The sequence below is a fragment of the Botryllus schlosseri genome, chromosome 15 (genome assembly GCF_051294905.1).
Source record: "Botryllus schlosseri isolate E-star chromosome 15, Bs_hap1, whole genome shotgun sequence".
NCBI classification, from domain to species: Eukaryota; Metazoa; Chordata; class Ascidiacea; order Stolidobranchia; family Styelidae; genus Botryllus; species Botryllus schlosseri.
Window position 1 is genome coordinate 3922732 of NC_137250.1, and position 16537 is coordinate 3939268.

At 40.3% G+C, this 16537-nt stretch overlaps 1 long non-coding RNA gene across 1 annotated transcript; it reads left to right on the forward strand.

Annotated features, from left to right (window-relative positions):
• Positions 1-3647: 3647 nt before the first annotated feature.
• LOC145456998 (uncharacterized) lies at positions 3648-5184 on the forward strand. The gene is made up of 2 exons (XR_013920757.1): positions 3648-4290; positions 4937-5184. It is a non-coding gene; the product is annotated as an uncharacterized LOC145456998 (long non-coding RNA).
• Positions 5185-16537: the final 11353 nt, after the last annotated feature.

A 16537-nucleotide genomic window follows, 5' to 3' on the forward strand; every position in this document is an offset into this window, starting at 1 on the left:
TAACGTAGGTGCCGCGAGAGGTTTGCCGGTGAGCCGTGACTTGAAGTGTGGTAACAAATGTTTTATTCATTTATTTTTAATCAAAGGATTATTTTACAAAATGAACGTGAACTAAGAATCGCCCTATGCCACGAATCAAGTATTAGGTCATCCTTAGTAGCATGCGTTATGATTTCATTGTAGAGTTAGAGATTACGCAAATCGATTGACCCTAATTTTTCTAAGCCCGTCTGAAAGTGTTTCGTACACGATCCTGGTGTGTTACGACCACTGAGCTGGTGGTTACGACCAGAGATGGGCGGATTCCAAAATTTCGGGATCCGAATCTATCCGGATCCGGCTGGCAATTGGAAATTCAGAGTCCAAAGAAATCCGGCTGGTGAATGTCCAGTTCCGAATCCGAAAAAATCCTGCCAGAACAATGCTAATTAATCATATCACAGCAAAAAAATCCGGCTAAAATCCGACCGTCACCCCAAATTCAAAATCCGGATCCAGTCCGGCCAGGTAAAAAAAAACATTGAAATCCTGCTCCGGCTCCAGAACCGGACTGTGGCCATCTCTGGTTACGACCAGGTGATAATAGGCAACCAAAGCGGAGGCACCCGGCGTACGATTGGATCAATAGACTGGACAGTGGACAACTTCTAGACCTCTCATTTTCGCTCTAAAGGCAACTGCGTAAACTACGTACGGAGCAAAGATTCAATACGATTCATGTTCGCGCTTGACTTGACCTGACTAATTCCAATGACTAGAACTCGAGAGATTGCATAAGCCTAACTGGAAAGGTCAACGAGGTCGGACACATACGCAATTGTTATCTCATAGATTGGGCCTGTCATATTGAATCCAGAACATCAATTTGAATGGTCTTTGAAGAACTAAGGACAGCAGCCTCGGAACTTCGGTCTCGGAACAACATAGGACATTTTGGCCTTGAAATTGGAGACTGTGACACAACACATACGGCTTACTGTCTATAAGTCTGCTGCGAAATCGCCGTTGGAAAATATATTAATCAATAAATACATGAATAAAAGCCGTAAACTTAGTATACTGTTACAAGAAATCATCGAGAAGTAGCATACGCAATCTCATAACCCATTCCGGCATGGTACACTGTCAAAATCAATACAAACAGACGAACACCGAACTTTGAGTAAAATAGATCGAGGAATAGGCTGATCGAATGATCAGCTGTTAGCCGACATCGAAAATGAAATAGCTATCGCATTTGACAGAAGATTGTAAGCAAATGGTTTGAAGGCCACAATTTCACAGTGAAATGGACATTGGCGAACATAAAATTATGTGAATATTTGAATGCAAACCGAGAATCTTGGTTAGCTGTTTCATGCGATCATCGAGATATACCATTGGAAATATCATCACCGATCTCGTTATGGAACGCAGACTATAGATTAGCACAGACCGACACCGGCTTTTGCGTGAGATCCGCAATGACGTAGGTAGGCTAAGTATCAGATCAGCGCGCATCTCTACCATACTCGACCTCGAAAACGAAATAACTGCCTCAATCATTGGTGTCAACTTTAAAGGTCAACTGCATCTTCAAAATGATTTCACCTTATTTCGTACATTATGTGGTTAGGAATATGAATAAAATAATGAAAATTGAAATTACCAGATAGTTTTCAAGTAACACATACGGCTTACTGTCTGCTGCCAAATCGCCGTTGGAAAATATATTAATCAATAAATACATGAATGAAAGCCGTAAACTTAGCATACTGTTACATGAAATCATCGAGAAGTAGCATTCGCAATCTCATAACCCATTCCGGCATGGTACACTGTCAAAATCAATACAAACAGACGAACACCGAACTTTGAGTAAAATAGATCGAGGAATAGGCTGATCGAATGATCAGCTGTTAGCCGACATCGAAAATGAAATAGCTATCGCATTTGACAGAAGATTGTAAGCAAATGGTTTGAAGGCCACAATTTCACAGTGAAATGGACATTGGCGAACATAAAATTATGTGAATATTTGAATGCAAACCGAGAATCTTGGTTAGCTGTTTCATGCGATCATCGAGATATACCATTGGAAATATCATCACCGATCTCGTTATGGAACGCAGACTATAGATTAGCACAGACCGACACCGGCTTTTGCGTGAGATCCGCAATGACGTAGGTAGGCTAAGTATCAGATCAGCGCGCATCTCTACCATACTCGACCTCGAAAACGAAATAACTGCCTCAATCATTGGTGTCAAATTTAAAGGTCAACTGCATCTTCAAAATGATTTCACCTTATTTCGTACATTATGTGGTTAGGAATATGAATAAAATAATGAAAATTGAAATTACCAGATAGTTTTCAAGTAACACATACGGCTTACTGTCTGCTGCCAAATCGCCGTTGGAAAATATATTAATCAATAAATACATGAATGAAAGCCGTAAACTTAGCATACTGTTACATGAAATCATCGAGAAGTAGCATTCGCAATCTCATAACCCATTCCGGCATGGTACACTGTCAAAATCAATACAAACAGACGAACACCGAACTTTGAGTAAAATAGATCGAGGAATAGGCTGATCGAATGATCAGCTGTTAGCCGACATCGAAAATGAAATAGCTATCGCATTTGACAGAAGATTGTAAGCAAATGGTTTGAAGGCCACAATTTCACAGTGAAATGGACATTGGCGAACATAAAATTATGTGAATATTTGAATGCAAACCGAGAATCTTGGTTAGCTGTTTCATGCGATCATCGAGATATACCATTGGAAATATCATCACCGATCTCGTTATGGAACGCAGACTATAGATTAGCACAGACCGACACCGGCTTTTGCGTGAGATCCGCAATGACGTAGGTAGGCTAAGTATCAGATCAGCGCGCATCTCTACCATACTCGACCTCGAAAACGAAATAACTGCCTCAATCATTGGTGTCAACTTTAAAGGTCAACTGCATCTTCAAAATGATTTCACCTTATTTCGTACATTATGTGGTTAGGAATATGAATAAAATAATGAAAATTGAAATTACCAGATAGTTTTCAAGTAACACATACGGCTTACTGTCTGCTGCCAAATCGCCGTTGGAAAATATATTAATCAATAAATACATGAATGAAAGCCGTAAACTTAGCATACTGTTACATGAAATCATCGAGAAGTAGCATTCGCAATCTCATAACCCATTCCGGCATGGTACACTGTCAAAATCAATACAAACAGACGAACACCGAACTTTGAGTAAAATAGATCGAGGAATAGGCTGATCGAATGATCAGCTGTTAGCCGACATCGAAAATGAAATAGCTATCGCATTTGACAGAAGATTGTAAGCAAATGGTTTGAAGGCCACAATTTCACAGTGAAATGGACATTGGCGAACATAAAATTATGTGAATATTTGAATACAAACCGAGAATCTTGGTTAGCTGTTTCATGCGATCATCGAGATATACCATTGGAAATATCATCACCGATCTCGTTATGGAACGCAGACTATAGATTAGCACAGACCGACACCGGCTTTTGCGTGAGATCCGCAATGACGTAGGTAGGCTAAGTATCAGATCAGCGCGCATCTCTACCATACTCGACCTCGAAAACGAAATAACTGCCTCAATCATTGGTGTCAACTTTAAAGGTCAACTGCATCTTCAAAATGATTTCACCTTATTTCGTACATTATGTGGTTAGGAATATGAATAAAATAATGAAAATTGAAATTACCAGATAGTTTTCAAGTAATTTGAATTACAAATCGAAATTCCGGAAAACGGAAACGAAATCACCCAGCCGTGAAATGACGTCAAGTAGTTGACACAACAAAAGTCCTTGTTATTTCTGTTGGCTGTTAGGTGGGATTATTGCTTAGATTTGCTGTGGATTTGGGTCTTTGAGTGGGATCATGAAAGCTGTGAAGGAGATAATTCATAGAGTCAGATGTTATGTCGCGTATGGTTGGTCCAATACGCAATATGCCGTACCTACAATGCATTGACATCGCTGCCAAAACCCATCCATATACCGACAGGCGACCGGACGCCATTAAGACCAAAAGTGCGGACTTATAGACAACCAAAGGCAGAGTCATTTTCAAATGCGAATCACTAACAAGTATCTTGCTGCAATGAAGTATCCGAGATACGCAACCCGCAAGAAAACTGACTACTGAACACGGGCAACTCTTGCCGACGTACTGCAGTAGTGCCGTTCATACTTTATTTCCACGCACCAGTGAAATTGTGGTAATGTCAGAGAAACGCACTTCTAAAGCTATACAAAGTGTCCGAAATCGGTAAGTGAAAATGTACTGTGTCAGCTATAGTTTTGTAAGAGTGTAACTAACTGCTTATAGTAGTATTGACTGTGGTATGGTAGTCATCGAAGTATTATTATTGTTTACACTCACGTGCATGTGCATATAACTGAAAGATGTATGCCTTGAAAAACTTGTAAGTAGAAGTGTACGTAGTCTGAAATAAAAACACTTGAAAATCAATTAAGAAAAAAAGATCTATAAATGCATTAGTTACTATAAAGGGAGTTCATAACCTGCTGACTTCATGACGTATAATGGTTATATATCGCTGACCTCCTATTAATGGAAGAGTTGCTATTACTTTTGAAAATACACTTCTTTTTGTGTACGGTACATGTGCGGTCATGTAATCATATTAGTTACTTTGGTTATTGAATGAGGAGTGTCAGATATCTGTGACTGAACCTATCAATATTGACCGCTCAGTAAAAGATGAAAACTTATCACTATCATCATAATAGTCGTAAAGTTAGGTAGGATGCAGTTAGCAATCCTTCATTTTTATGATACTTCCGAACAGCATTTGGTATAGGCCTACTGCCTTCGATTCGACTTTGTTATAAAACTCAGTGATATTTTTACACCTGCTCTAGATTCCTGCAATGATGAAGTTGACGCACGCATTCATTAAAGCAAGACCAGAAACGGCCGAGTCGACCAAGTCTATTGTGATGATTCATCCTCATTCAACTAACGGCATCGTCAAAATTGGTTGAAAGAAGCTATTGCTGGACACAAAACTCTATACTTCTCTCCCTGACACAGTAGTACTGTTGATGGATTGGTTATGTTGCATTTATTATTTTCAATACAACTATTCCTTCACGAAGCATTGTAAAATTGAAATCCTTTGAAAGTACTGGATTTGATCGGATGCGCAGACAGGATTTTTGTTGGCTTTTGTTGCAGAATCCCAGTGGCCAGCAAACAAAATTTCCGTGTACAGTTTTTCTCAGCTTCCTGAAAAGCGTAATTGTTGTGTTACTGACGGGTAATTATTTGGCACCCGACTCAACATTTCATGTGAATGAGACTCATTCGCTCATGCATCAAACTGGATGTTATAATTATATGACAATATTCCTGTTGATATCTATAGCGAGACAATCTCCAATACATACTACTGATTGAAATCCTGATAATGCTGTGATGCACTAATAATTCATTCGTTGCTCGAGGGACCTGTTTGCAGCACTTCAACTCTCCCCTGATAGTTCGCATAAGTTGGCAACCTCCATCCTCTCAACTGTAATTGATAATACCAAGATTAATAACTGGAAGTCTGAGGTTCTCCACCAAATTACACATAACGGTGTATTTCATTTGGTCTAGACAAGCGGCTTAAGCTGAACAAGCTAGGCTGATCATACTATATATCACTAACATCCTTAGGTTAGTCATCAATAATCATACTCAAACGACCCCTCGTTTTCGGAGCAGCAAGAAGTTCCACTGATATGGGATCGAGGCATCGAGCACATCAACACTTGAAACGTGTCCTCGTTTCAACATTACTTTCGTAAGTGAGAGGAAAAAGCATACTTACATTCGACATCTGAGTACTCGGACTTGCCTGGTGAATCCATTACAAGCGAAACCTCCGCCATAACTAACTAAAATAAGCGCCCTGCTACTGCAAGACCGCCAACCCTATAGCATACATCTGCAGCGGCCAGAAGAGATGTCAACTACATGACGTCACAATGAACATTCCGCTTTTTCTGTAAACATACCAATATTGGGACTTTCGGTCCAAATTACGGCAATTTCCGATTAGTTTGAAATACGGAAAGTCGGCAATTTCGGTATGAAAAAAAATTCTGAACATGATTCCGCAAAGTTGTCTATGAAGATGCAGTTGACCTTTAAGACTTGGCACCGCGTTCGATACTAAAATCAAGACATACCGTGCAAAAGCTCATGACAGATCTAGGTATGGAACATCGTTCAAATCAATAGAGACCAATAACGGCTTTTGCGTAAATTTGTTAGCGATAAATGAAGAGTCAGCTCTTACTCGACTTTGGAAACGAAATTACCACCCACATAGTTCAGTGACAAACTTAAAACTTGTTACAGCGGTCGAAACTAACACTTACCGTGCCAAATGTCATGACCGATCTCGGTATAGAACATCGTCGAAATCAATGGAGACCAATACTGGCTTTTGAGTAAAATCTGTTTGCTGTACTATGCACAATTGTACATGATGGATCAGCACACACTGAACTTCGGAAACGGAATTACTACCCTTATCTTTAAGTAGCAAGCCTGAAACTTGGAGCAGTGTTAAATACTACCTTCACGGCATATCATACCAAGTTTCAAGAATTATCATGGTGCGAAACACCGTCAAAATCGACCTATACCAGCAAAGGTCGACTCAACGCATATTACGGTAACCGAGTTCAGGGGCGGCATTACAAAACAACTACCGCACTGCGGAATCAACATTTACCGTCACAATTCGAGAGAAGCGGACAATCGCGATTACAAAACCATCAATAACGATGTCTTCGAGAGCATTTTTACCGATGAAATTGACTTACCGCAAAACCTAGGAATCGAGAGAAAACGTGAACGGGCTGCGTCACAAACGTCACTATCCGCGAAGTTCGGTATTACAAATCTGAAATGAGCGGAGATTTCTCGCGCTAGCTTACCGCCCAACTTCTAGCTGGCGGAGTTGAATCCGCGCTGGAAATTGCAACTTTTTGAACTTCAAATTCTTAATATTTTACTTCAATATAGTAAAGAAGTGAGGCAGTAATCGATCTGAGATGGCATGTCCTGTAAGTTACCCAATTGGGTCATATTTCGTAGGCCTAACTGTTAGTAAAATCAAGCGGAATAAGGCAGTGGCGATATATAACGCTTATGAATTGAATTCACATACGGACCAGTAAGTGCGGGGACTGAGTTGAGTACCTCACACCGTTTAATTAAGGCCTGTATGAATAAAACGGAGAAGCATGCTATTATAATGTTAAATTATAGATTAGTAGTTAGTAATCTATTGTCAAATAGATTTATTTATTATCCACTTTTTAACTTTGGCTAGCATATCGATATGCTGTGATATGCCGTGTGGTCGCCTTGTCAATAAGTAATTCGCTGCCGAACGGTAGCATTCAGTCCGATTCGGTAGGCCTATAAAGTCGTTGCGAATTACGATCAGGGCCATGTTCCCAGAATGTTATGCATGTATTGTTCCAACTGTATCCTCATACGAAGTTAAAACGCAATGTACGCGTGATTAGACGCAGCGGCCTAAAGCAGACAAACTATAATGTACCGTACGCCTGTAATTTTGTTCTCTTCAGAGAAAAACCAAAACAATTCGGGTATTTCCATTTCCCTGTTTGTGAAAGATTATCGCAGTTAAATTACAAATCGTTGCTCACCACACAGCATTATAAGCCCTCATTTGATGTCATCTTTTACTGAGATTGCCGACTTGGCGAAATCACAAATTAGCGCGTTGATTGCGTTGATTGCGTCTGGAATTACGAGAGTTTACGTGAGTTCAAAGCACTCTTGCGTGAGCTGGCCGCAAAATGTTTTGAAATACCAATTTTGACACCATGCGGTATTCGTTTTCGAGAGAGCTCGTTACCGCCGGCGGAGATTCTGATTTACCGCATTGTTTTGTAATTCCCCCCCTGATATAGATACGATTGTTACATCACACCTTACGGGCGACAGGCATATTTGCCCCGGTTGCTCGGCCATTTTACGAATAGGAGAGAGTAAATCACCGTTTCTTTATTGTGCGCTGCTTTGAGAGAATAGATAGTGAAAGCTTGTTATGAGCGCTACCGGGGCAAGCCCCGGCTAGGCATTCTCAAAGCGAAAACACAGAAGAGAATTCGATTTTCGCAGAGACTTCGCTATGTATGGGCATTTGCAAGCGAAAGCACAAGAAGAACGCGGGTTTCGCTGTGATCTCGGTATGTATTGATTGCTGTGCGTCTATAAATGGTTAAATTGTTATTGAACAGAATTTTAGGTGGGGCAATGCCCCAGTTGCCCTATAGGACGAGCCGCCCCTGCCATTTGGATATATGTTTTTAAGACTTCAGATGAAACTGTCAGTGGTGTTGTTTTAAACTTTAAATCCCCGGGAAAGCGAATCTATTGTTCCACGCAGAGTTGAAAATCAAGTTTTCGTCGTAATTTTTCTTTCCTTTTCGTGATCTGTTCATGCCGGTCATGGTGTGTCGTGATTGTAACACTCAAATAATGAGTCACCAAGAACCAAAACAGAGATGGTGTGATGAAAGAGCTGAATAGTAGAGATGGTGTCAACCCATGAAAGGTTCAGATTGGTGTGAACGCGAACGTGAACCTATGACGTCAGGCGACGTCATATTCCTAATTCCAGCTTATCATTTCCGTAAAGTGATATATCAGTGTACACCAGGGGTCGCCAACTCAAAACGGGTCGCGGGCCACTTTTTAAATTTCGCAGCGGCCGCGGGCCGCATGAATTCCATATCGGTATAAACTAGGCAACCCTCGCTTTTAAACTCTACGTCAGTACAACGCCGTGCTACTTAATTTAGGCAATGTGCGTAGTGACCACAAAAGAAGTAATATTTTATCAAAGGAATACAAAATACAACAAAAAATCATTATCATTAATTTCATTTTATTTGGAAGTCTGAGCTGTACACAATACTGGAAACCCTTTTCAGCGAATAAGGACTCGATTTTGGGGCTAGCGAGATACGTTACCAGCTGAACGACCATCTCCACGTAAAGATTGATCTTGTGGGGAAGCCCTAAGTCAGTGGTTCTCAAACATTTTTAGACACGCCCCCTTAATGATACTGAAAACTTTCGCTCCCCCTTTATCGTCATATCATAAAATGCAACCAAGGCCAAGGCCAGACCAGACAATGTATTCGGTGTCCGACTATTGATACATCGATATTGAGCAGAGCGTTAAACGGGTAATTAAACTTACTACGGATATTACCCAATAAACAAGTCATACAGTAGCCAACAACCAGAGGTGGTCAAAGTAGTCAAGGAAGCTATTCAAGTAGAAGTAGAAGTGGCAACAAAAAAATGTACTCAAGTACGAGTAGACGTTCTTCTTCCATGAGCAACCTAGAACTACTTGAAGTAGAATAGACTGACTTTTAATCTACTCAAGTAAGTAAGTAGTTGTGAAAACGATCGTAATTCGTTCGCAGTGATTGTCAAAAGGTGCAAATTTAGCTATGCGGAAGGTACCTAGCTGGATTCATATGATTCATGTTGATGCATCCCAGGAGGTATTCAATTTTCGACAGCAATTTTCGACCCCCCCTTTGGCAATACGCCGTTTACCGCTACTTATCATATACATTGGCGGCCGTTTACTGAGTAAGCTTTTCTCGGCTAACCGCGCAATGCGCTATAAATTTCTATATTCCATGATTGAATCGTTCAATATGATCGAAAATTGCATATATATTGCTATCATTTTTATCCTATCTCTGCTCACGTAACCAGATTCAACGGTAGAGCGGAGTGAGGTGTGTTTGAAAAGGTAGGACCACTCGATAATAATTACCTGAATATCTTCGAGCGTATACCTGTTGGCAGGAACGAAACAGAACTTCATCAGGTCCCCCAAAAAGACTTGGGTCTTGGGCTCCAATACGGTGATAAACCGACCCACCCATCACGTTGTTCGCTTTTACCACAAAATTAGCTGTACAATTTAGTGAGCACGCGCAAGGCGCGAAAATTTTCCATAATTCATAATAAAATCGGTGAATAAGATCGGGAATTGCATATATATTGCTCTCAATTCCTTGTCCTCTCTGCTCGCGTGATCAGATTTACTGGTAGAGCTGAGTGAGGTGTCTTGGAAATTGTAGGGCGCGTAAATAATAATTCAAAATCTTTGGGCGGGCGGACCCGATGGTATGACTTCGTTACATGATGTTATTTCGTGACCTCCGCTATATCAAAAAATATAGAATCGCATAAACGTACTAAACTAAAAGACCAACACGATTTCAAATTGGTATTTTGTCACTGGAATATAACTTTTCCCTGCGGGATGGTCTTCGTCTTATGAAGTTCATATCGCCAAGACGGGAACATCCGGCGCCAGTTATTTAGGCAACAATGTACAATTAAACCTATATGTATCAGCATAAGCGCAGTCCTTCTACGCCAAGGTTTTCTCGCTGCTGATCATTCTGGCACATTTCCTGGAGTCGCATGTTGCATGGCCTAGAACCTTATATCTTGGAGCGTCGTGGCGCGGTAATGGCCAACGCCGATAGGCCTATTCCTATAAATCTTGCGTATTTTTTCTTGGTTGAAGAGTACCCAATAATGAAGATATTTGGGAACTTGAAATCGCACCCAGTGCGAAATTTTTTTTTAAAAAGCTGCACAAATTTTCAAAAAATACACAATAATTTATGCTTATTCACGAAATAATTTTTGGCCCCCTTCGAGCTCGCCCCCCCCCCCACCTTCGAGCTCGCCCCCCCTCAATTGGGGGGTTTGTGGTGCGGCAGTTACGGTCCTGTAACTAGCTAAATTACTATGTGACGATACCATATCAGTAGTAATTGCTTTCGTGATGGCAGATGCTGCCGGACGTAAATAAGCGTCGGCGGGGCGCGTGTTGAGGACCCCTGCAGTACGGCGTTGGTCTGTACCGCATTTTCAGCGAAATAACTAGTCGCACAAAATAATAAAACTAAGCCTAAGAAAACTTAACCGTATCGACAATCGCAGAGGTGGAATCGAGATGTGTACCTTGGTATCGAAACATGACATCAATGAGCATGTACCCAACAGTTGTTATAACATCTTGATTTGATCCTGCAAATTATTAGATGAGTTATTATCGGGCACGATTCAAGATCGAAATATTTCTAATAGTGGGCGCGCCAGGCCATACAAATTTCTAAAATAAGGTGCTGGAACATAGCATAGTGGCATGATCCACAGCTGCAACACATATGGGTAGTGGGTTCGAGTCCGATCGAGGTCGACTCCAGAATACCTTCCCAAGTATTGGAGGTTTATCTACATTCCTCCTCGACACCCATGGAATCCGCGTGGATGGGCCGTACTACAAGCTACGGAATCAAAATAACGAATATCGTTCTGATGCAAAAGACGATCGTAGTGGAAAGACACCATCAATACCACAAGCACTAACATTTCTAATTGCTCAACTGTTCAACAAATATCCAGTGATAACACAGAACCAGAGCTGACATAATTGCAACCAAAATGAAGTCACAATCGTATAAGAATAGCTTGTGCCAATTTTCTATCTACTTGTCGATTTATTTTTCCATAAGATAATATCACGTTATACCATGTTAGCTCCTTGGCCTACTGAAAATAGAGTCATGGCTCACTACTGGGGTGAAAATCCCCGGCATTGTCCTTTCTTATCTCGGTTTCCGGTATAACTGCTCTCCAAATGTATGGCGTTCTCATCCTCAAATTATATTACCATCGTAATTCCCGGACATGGTTTAATTACTGATACGAATGATAGAGAGGGTATAGTAGTATTCAACTATATCGAACCAAATATCTTAAATTACAACTCTCTAGACCAGGGGTTCTGAACTTCCCGTGCGTAACGGACCGCATTTTACAAGAAAAAGACGCCGCCGGCCGCAGAACATTATTGCTAGGGCAAGTTTTTGTTGCAGTTAAATCCGTGTAAACTTGCATTTATTTTTGACAAAAGGTGCAGAAGTTGCATTTTGACCGCATTTTGCTCGGTTGACTAAAAAAAAAGATCAACTTCCAAGATTGACTAAAATAAAAGGTCAATTTTCCGGCTCAGCTCCCGAAATACCCGTTTAAGCGTTACTTCGGTGCTGATTTACGGTGTTTCAGTCGAATTTGGCCGTGTATTTCACCAAAATCGAAAATACTTTCATGAAAAATGGAGAAAGTTGCAAAATGTTGCAATAAGTTGCATGAAAAAATGGACAAAAGTTGCAAAAAGTTCCACTATAAGATTCCTTCAAACAGCTTAAAACAGCATTCTACATATCTTACGAGTATTTAGGAAGCTGCCAAAAGCTGTTGAAAAAGTTGCAAAAACTTGCCCTAATTATTACCATGTATTTTTGGGCTACTATAAAATTTAGGTTACTGTAGCGTATTTACCGGTCGTATACGGGCGTTTAGTAGCCTACATGTTTGTTGCACTCTAAAGCAATAATGGTGAGCGTTCGTAAGTTTGCAGTTACTGTTTTTGTTTTGTGAGAATATATATCTCCCAGCAGCGTTACAGAGGCCATTATCACATTGAGCTCTCAGTGATAAAAAGAAGTCTAGCGTTTTGGGGTCAGCAATAGTTACAAAAGTAAGCTTTGTCAAGTTTTGTTGATTGCCTCCCCACGTTTGTCTTACCAGCATTTCATCTGCAGATATGTCCACTCTGATAAAATGCACCCAGATAATTAGCTATGCTAGGTCTATGGAGCCAGTGGATTCGTCCAATGCTAGGCTAAAGTGGTCTACGCGGCAACGTGTAATATACAGGATCGACTGACATTGCTGCTACTCATCAAGTCGCGGTTGCATCAGACAACTGTAGCTTCTAAATCTGTCATCTGATGGTGTCTTTCCTTCTAAGTTCCGGAAACAGCGAATATTCGCTCAGTTTCTTAAAGTAGTAGGCTATTGAAATTACACCTTCTGTAGCAGATTTCTTAAACCAGAGTCCAGAGGAATGTCGATTAAAAACAATCTAAACTCGATGAGATATCACGAAAACAGAACACATCAAAGAATGACTATTCAACCGATACAGAGACGGTACGATAAGAGAGCTAAGTAGCTAAATGAATATGCAACATGTACCAGTAATAAATGCGTTCATAATGAAAGATGTCACGGGCCGCAAGATAAACGTCACGTGTTCAGAACCCTTGCTCTAGACTGCCAATCGCCCTGCATACTGATATACTGCATACTGCATACTGATCTGATTCCAATGAGTTCGATACCTTATTCGGTGATGATAATCCATCAAAATTCCATTCAAATTCCGTTTTTGACACTATACATTGCATCACGCGAGTGGCTATGGCTATTTACTGTTTGGGTCGGTAATATTTGCTTACTTTCTCGCGTTCAGCTATATAGAAATTGAATCCTTTGTTGCGTTTGTCCTGACCCTCAATCTAACAGCATAACACAATGTTGGTGACCAACGTTTGTTTGTTTGCAGGCGTAGAAATTGTAATGCAGGGGTCACCAACCTTTTTGCAACGAAGAGCTACTTTTGAGTACTAATTGAAGCGACGGGCTGCCAGTTGCTCCAGCCGTTTACCAGTACCAGTACCAGTACCAGAAAGTTGACATTTTTTTTACTTTTTTTAAATCTTAGTCAACCGACCAAGAAGTGGGGAAAATTTGTCATTTGCACGATTTTCGTCAAGTATTGCAAGTTTGAAAATTTTAAAGAAAGTGTCCTCTTTTCACATTTCTAAAATATGGTAACCTTAATTATAGCCTATCTCACATGTTATTGACATCACTTTCTAGTGTTGTAATTTGAGTTCTCGACGTATCTGTATCACGGAAAGACTAACTGCAACACATTCAATAAAACTTATATTGATTCCGAAAGAATACGGCATGTTAAATGAAAGCTAGGCGGTGCGTGACTGGATATTAGGATGCAAATGGTGTTAGCAAATATCTCGCGACCTCATTAGGAACACATAAACAATGCTGATTCGGGACTTACGAGGCGACTTTTTAGTGCGCCTGTTGGCCAAATCAGAATTTATAAATCAATGATGTCTCATAGTTAGGCGATTATTTTTTGACATGTTCAAATAAGTCAAAATTTTGTCAAAAATGTAGCGTTAGGTCAAAAGATTGTTTACAAAGTCAGATTTTTTCATCCCTGCATTTCGTTTGTATCTGGATTTTGCACTGCCGGTGAACTGATCATTTTATATTTTACAGCTTTTAGCCTACTTTATAGGCCTACCGACGTAGACGGCCCATTGTATGTTAATTGTGAATGACGAACGAAACAAATAGGTGCACATAATGTTACAGTATGGCTACCATACGTCCTCTTTTAAGAGCATTTGTCCTATTTTTTTGACTTTGTCCCCGGAGAACACCTAAATGTCCTCTTTTTCGAGAAATTGCCCTCTTTATTTGATCATTTTGGCTAAATGCATGTTATAATTCAACTTAGACATAGGAAATTCGTACTGAAGTAACGTTGCGGCGGGTGTTTGACATTTATTTTCAGTCGACCAACTAGAAATTTTGAAAAAGTCTCCTCATTTTAGTTTTCCAAAATATGGTAACCCTATGTTATGGTCAACGTACCGCAATATCCTAACTTAACAAAGACTGCTTGGGCATTGCATAGTTTTATATCAAGAAGCGCATGATGAAAAATTGTGAGGTAAACAACATTGTCAGAATGAAGCAACGCGGTATGACACCTGCAGTGTACGACAACTGCATTGTTGTCTCCTACAACTGCAACTGCCGAACGTTATTTTTCTGTTCTAGGCAAGCTACTTAGTAAGGAGAGACACTGTTTACCCGAAAATGTAGGAAAGTATCTTTCGTTGTACTTCAACAAATTTCAATTATTTCTAGCATAATAAGTAATGTAACTGCTGAAATTCTTCACAGGGCGAGATTCCGTTAAAAGAAAGTTTTTTCATGTAAAAAATTGTCAGTTTCAAGTCAAAATTGTTTTTTTTTTCAGGCCAAACTACTTTATAAGAGCAGACAGTTCCAAACAGAGCTGAAGTTAAGTATAGTACAATTTTAACATTATGTGCGAAAACACCTAATTTGCATACGTGAGGTGAAAATTGGTCAAAATTAAGTTTTTGTAGATCTATAAACAGGCCGTGTTATTTTTGGCATATGCCAAAACTGCCAAAAATAACTTATTTTTGGCATTTTTCGATTTTTATTTTTGGCAGTTTTGGCATCGTCCTCTAAATAGATAGTTTCAGCCTCGAATTAGTCACAAAAACGCTTTATTTGGGCTAGTTTGTCAAAAGACACCACAAAATGTGCAGCATCCACGTATAATCAGTGCCAACAAACAATAAGAAGAAGAAAAAAACTAACGATTTCATAGGTTAATAATATCAAACGAAACCACAAAATGTGCAGTATCCATCGGCGCAGAGCCAGAACCGCCAGGTGGCTGCTACGCCAGTGACTGTAACAGTGCTTCCAAACTCAGGTCAACTAAGTTTCTCCTAAATTCTTTTCTCGCCCAGCGAATCTGGGAAATATTGGCTCCAACAGTAGCCGTTGAGGGAAAGAATGTTGCCAGTCATCCACAAAAGGTTTTCAGAGCTTCAAAATCTTTGGAGGGCCGAACCGACTTCCATGCATCATGAAAAGAGATCACTTCGCCAGTGCCATCGATCTTATCGCGGAAAGAATTTTCTTCCCGATCCTTTTCCAGGAGTTTCCTGTGTTGTCTCTCAACACATTCTATTTAGTAGCCCGACTATCATTTCCCCTTCAGTCTACCGATATATTTTCGGAGGACTTTTGTCACTTCAGGTGGCTTTAATATTGCCAACTCGCATGGAAGAGTCCTGTGAAAGTTAGCTTGTTTAAGAACATTGACGCAACAAGACTGTCTGGCAAAACGAGACTATGCAGCTCACAAATAGTCAGACAGTTTGTTGCGTCACTATGTTCAACTCGATCACAGTGCAAAAATTGTGGTTGATTTTGGGGATTCCAGTTCCATGAGCAGAATATAATTTAGATTTTAATAATCAGTACTGCGGCAGCTTCTCATTGATACCCGTTTTATCAAATTTAGTGCCCGACAAGCCGGTCAAAAATGGTTGTAAAATTGGCTTTCGACAAATGGAAAGTATGACGTAAACCAAATGCAGTCAGCCGTTCAATCTCGCTGTGCCCACACCATTTAGGACACCATGCTTTCCCCCCTAATGGGTGGGCTGGATCCAGATTGAGAGACCTGCCTTTCACAAACGCTCTTCTCGCTTGTAACGAGGTCCTGCTAACACAACACCATGAACGAAATACACTATTTGGCAGGCCGTGTTATTTTTGGCATATGCCAAAAATTGCTTATTTTTGGCATTTTTAAATTTTTATTTTTGGCAGTTTTGGCATCTGGCTCCTGAAATGCCAAAAATAACACGGCCTGTCTATAAATGTCCAAATTTGATTTTTTAGGT